At 40.7% G+C, this 5,433-nt stretch overlaps 1 protein-coding gene across 1 annotated transcript in view; it reads left to right on the forward strand.

The window, feature by feature from the left end:
• The window catches only part of Ankfn1 (ankyrin repeat and fibronectin type III domain containing 1), a 167,626-nt gene that overhangs the window by 78,407 nt on the left and 83,786 nt on the right, over positions 1 to 5,433 (forward strand). The gene's annotated exons all lie outside the window — the stretch shown is intronic.

Raw genomic sequence — 5,433 nt, forward strand, 5'->3', positions numbered from 1 at the left:
CACAGTTCTCGATACAACCGTGATATTTGAATTGGAAAAAAAAAAAAATTAGTAGACAGTGTTTACTTATAGCTCTTGGTTTAAATTTTTTTTTAAATAAAAAGAGCTGAGCGTCAGTATTCCCCACACCTAGGAGAAGCTGTAAAGCCAAATATTTTGGTTTACATAAAAATTCAGCTCACAGATGCCAGAAGAAAAACTCATTTGAAGTGTAAGAGGAAGTGGGGCAGATTGCACCTCCCACCTCACCCACCTCACCTGCAAAGAGGTGGGTGGGTATGCCAAGGAGAGAATCCCTAGGGGTTACAAGGTATAAGCTCCACCCCCACATTGTGAAATTCACTGGTCCATAGAATTGTCCCTTCAGATGTTCTCAAAATCAAAACTGGGAGGAAAACAGTTGCGTAGAGGTCTCCTCATGCCACCGCTAGGTTAGAGCATGGAAACCTGTGTTGTGCCTCACTGTGTGTACAACCTGGTCTCTCTCCAGTGTTCCTCCAGAAACTATAACAGTAGTCTTCCTAAAATGATAATCTATTATATAATGGCCAGGCTTTCCAACTATGCCAAAATACCTTCAAACAACACTGACCCATCTTAGCATAATGTAGGTCCTGTCCCATCCCACCTCATTCCCCAGTTTAAACCATGTTCCCCTCTCATCTCATTTTTCCTTTCATGTAATTACCTGCTAGTCTCTTGACTGCCCCACGATTCTGTGTTTTTGCATACACAGCACCCTCTGCCCAGAACCCTTCTCCACTTTCTTCCCTCAGCAGACCTACACAACCTCCAGGACTCTGCCAAGAGCCAGCCCAGCCCTTCTGAATCTCTTACGAGTGGCTCCACCCTAAGCCTGCCCCTTTCATAGCAATCAACTTGTGTTTTAATATTGCATTCCTATGTCTGCCTTCCCCAGTGGATTATAACTGTCTTGAAGGTGAGAATCACACTTTATTCATATTTTTATCCCCAACATAGTCTGGTGTCTGGTCCCTGGTAGGGCATCAGCTATAGAGCTATAAATCAATCAACCAAACATCACTAGGCTTAAAGCTGGATTTGATTCTCTTATCCCGGATGTGCCAATAATTAGCCTGGTATTATACACAAAATTCAATCAATTCAATTATCTTTATTTATGCATACCTATTCTGCAAATTGCCTTCCAGAAAGACCACAGGATTCTCTTTCCCACCATCTATGAGTCAAGTACCTTCCTCCTGAGATTTAATTATTGCTAATGACTTTTCTGTCCCAACTTGCTGTTGTAGAATAAACAATTCTACATAAATAAAAGATTGAAGACTTCAAGATTTGAAGAGGGCTCTTCTCCGTCATCCTCACACTCCATCATCCTCATACTTTTGATATTTGCAAAAGTGTAGCCTTATTCTTCCTTTGCAACTGTGAATCTGACAAGATTCCTATTAAATGTACTACTGCATTCACTCCTTTGAGACCTTTCTTGGATACCTACCATATGCAGTCCTCGTCCAAGACAAAAGGCAGGCATGGCCTAGTCTACCACATAGAACAGTGAACATTCTCAACATTATATGATGTAAGTCCAAACTACAAGTTCCAGTGTACTTTGTGAATGCTGACATTTTAAAGGCATCCCATATAAGTAGAAATGCAGAAAAAAAAGATAACAAATATAACAGATAATGTTAGGAAAGTACTAACCCGTTCCAACCCCTGCCAGGTGATGGTACCCGCCCCGATGCTTCACCCTTCAAAGGGACCTGGAGAAAATGTGCATATATTGCTTTCAGTACAACATTTTCTTTGCTGTCCTATGAGACTCTCCCACCCCCAAGAAAAGAGCCCCATGTGAACATGCTGCTGTGTGTTTTAACATCATCCATGCTGATCCTCCACACAGAAGCACAGGCTGGGTCTGAGAATAGGAAACAAGACTCTTTGTCTCCCCAGGAAGCTGTGGAACATACTTTCTTGCCTTGATGGGAAAATCCAAAGAATGGCTTTTTTCAGCATCAATAAGGCACCTTGTTGAGTAATTTACAGTAGACTGTGAAAACAAATACAGAAAGAAAAAGCCTCAAGTAGTGCATTCCCCTCAGTGAGAGACAGAGGGAAGAAGACTTTGGCAAGCTGCTCCCAAGGTGGTCTGGTTCTCTTTCTTATTTACTTATTTTTGTTCTCTCAAATTCCTTTAGATTCTGAGTAACTGCTTTGGAATTGGTTTGTTCCCAGGTCTGTCATCCTGTCACTCACTTAAGCATCTCTCCAGCCAGAGGAGAGAAAAATCGGTGGGAAAAAAAAAGATATGAGCCTGTTGGGAAATTGGAAGTGCTCAACTACTCTACTAGAGGGTGGCAGGGAGGAAGGCTTGGCATCAAGGCTACAGAATGTGAACCAGATCCAAGTTATGGGCCAGCAATTTCTACAAGTCTTCTGTGACTGGTCACAGTGCAGCTTTTTTAATCAGTATTTATCCTGGCCCCTACAGCCACAGGTAGCTGTCATGAAAATACAGAACACCTTCAACAGACTCACGGTCTCTGGCATCAGTGCAATCCCCTGTTCTGTTTGGTGGTTCCTATTCCCAGCCATCTCTCCCTCTCAAAACCATCACAAGGAAATCACAGTATTGAGGATGGCACTGGGCCTTGGGGAAAGGGGACAGAGATGCCAACCAGGAGTCCCTGCCTTGGGTTGACAGAGTAGAAGTGCAGCACCATAAGCTGTTTGCACAGAGCTTCCTTTAGCACACAAGACTTCAAAATGGCTGTTAATCCATTTAGCACTTTCTTCCCATGTGGACTCAGGAGGATAAGAGAGAGGACTTTAAATCAGAACTTGGCTTTAATGGGCTGTATGGATTCAAGCTGGTTATTTACGTTTTGAGACTCAGTTTGCTCCTCTGTAAAATGAAGGAAATATTTCCTGCTACAAAGGATTTCCATAAGGACTGAGTGAAGGCTTTCTAAGGAAAGCACAATGCCCCAGTTAGCACATGTTCCGGCATCCTCTGAACATCACTATGTTGCTTTTCCATAAACCATTATATGTTTCTAATTTGGGATTTTCTTCTTGCCTTTCATTTTTATAACATTATGCACATGCTATATTTTAAAAGTCACCTATTATTACTTCTTAAAAAATAATTGGGGCAATTTTCATAAAATCATCAACCCAGCCTCTTCTGTGTGTTCATTCCCAACATCAGAACATACCTGGCCCAACTCTACACTGACTAGAGTTACCCTTTATGAGAACACTTGACATTCCTGTAGCCACTGTCCTCCAGGGACTCTGCCAATGTGTCCATAAAATGTGTAAACAGTGGAGTACAGAAGAGGCACAAAAGATGTCACATTTTTGTTTTCTGAGGTCTAGCTGGCAGTGATTTTTTTTTTCATTTTGTCCCAAGAATTTGAAGGGGTGACTGGCATTTTATTCATTCAACAGCGCTTTTTGGAACTCTTACCCTGGACAAGGCATTATGTTGTCCATTGAAGGGGATTCAAAAGTGAGGCATGCCACAGTGTCTGCACTGGAAACTCACAGGGAAGATAAAATGCTCATCTAACACCATGTCTTATGGTGCCAACAATGCACTGCTCCTCCTGTAAGCACACTGTGGGAAAATGAAGTCTATGGTACACACATTTTTGGGGGTAAACAAGTAAATGCTCAAACAAATAAGACAATTGAAAGCAGTGTAAAATGTTAAAACGCTAAAAATAAGATAACATGCTGGAGAAGAGAAACAAGCTTGGCGAGTCTGAAAGACAGAAGGTTAGGAGGAAGCAGAATGGGTTGAATGTGAGCAGGTGCATATGCAGAACAGGCAGGGCCAGACCTGACTCTTTGGAGGCCTACTCTTGGTGGCCAGGTAGCAAACAGTTTTACCTTTGCCAGCCTTATGGTCCCTATTCCAACACTCCAATCCTGCCATTGAGAATATGTAAACAAATGAGACGAGTTTTATTGTAATAAAATTTTATTTAGGGACACTGAAACTTAAATGTCATAAATCTTGTATGAGATATTTTGATTTTGCTTTCAGGGTTAAAAATCACTTAGCTGTACAAAGGCTGAATTTAGTCAGCAAGTCTCGGCTCGCTAGCCCTCATTACAGACTACAATAAGAGGTTTCTGTTTCATTCCGAGTACGTCAAGGAACCATGACAAGGTTTCTAGGTAGGAAGAACTGCAATATAATTCATGCTTCAACAGGATTGCTCTGGCTTCAAGGGACTAATGGAAGTATAAAGAGGCAGAGGCTATTCAGCTGTAAAACTGTGGAGTAGAGATCTGAGATGATGGTGGCTTAGGTGGGGATGGTGACAATAATGGGGTTTAAAGAACTATATGGATGACCTGAAATATAGGATACCATTTGAGCTGAAAATACATATGAATAAATTAATAGAGTTTAAGACAAAATGCCAGAAAAAAAATGATGAAGAGCAGAGAGTGTAATCTAAAGCTGAAGGAGGCTGAGCCTTTCCTTTGAGTTGGTTTCCAACTCAAGGGAGCATTATGATGGGGAAAGAACTTCAGTCTGAGAAAGACTAGATCTCTAAGCCTCCTGTCTTCAACTGTAAAAATGTGCCATAATAATAAAATATAAGCTTCTTAAGGCCAGGAACCATGATATTTGCTTCTTCAGTAACCTAATATCATCATCTGTGACATGGATAAACCTAGAAGATGCTAAGTGCACTGTGCTGAGTGAACAGAACCCAACACAGAAGCAAAGATACTGCATGATCTCTCTTATTTGTGCAGCCAAAAACCTAAGTCAGAAACATAGAAAACGGGACTAGGATGGTGATTTCCAAAGGCAGTAAAGGGAGGGGGTAATGAGGAGATGAAGGTGGACGGGCAGGTACAGTCATGTAGAATGAATAAACCTAAGAGATCAAATGTACAGCATGAGATATTATAGTTAATTCAGTGCCACATAGTGAAACTTTGCTAAGAAAGCAAATTTTAGGTGCTGTTTTCATGAAAATAAAGGTAACTGTGAGATCATGGATATGTTAATTGGATTGACTATGGTAACTATTTCACTATGAACATATTCGTTAAAAGATTATGTTGCAGGCTAGGCTAGGTGGCACATGCCTTTAATTCCAGCATTTGGGAGGCAGAGGTAAAGGCAGAGCTCTCTGAGTTCAAAGCCAGGGCTATATGGTGAATCCCAGGCCAGCCAGGGCTACGTAGTAAGACCCTGTCTCAAAATGCTTTTTTAAAAGAATCATGTTGTATCGATTAAATATACACATTTTAAAAATAATGGCATTCCTTGGAATGAATTCTTCTGTATGAAAAAAAAAAAAAAAAAACAAGTATTATTCCTTGAGAAATGTTTATAATTCTATGAAAATGTAAATAGTTTCACAGTAATTGTTTTTCAGTTAGAATATTCTAACTTAATTGCAAAAAAAAACATGG

Source organism: Nannospalax galili, unplaced genomic scaffold (assembly GCF_000622305.1).
Source record: "Nannospalax galili isolate Female #2095 unplaced genomic scaffold, S.galili_v1.0 scaffold95, whole genome shotgun sequence".
In the NCBI taxonomy this organism is placed as follows: Eukaryota; Metazoa; Chordata; class Mammalia; order Rodentia; family Spalacidae; genus Nannospalax; species Nannospalax galili.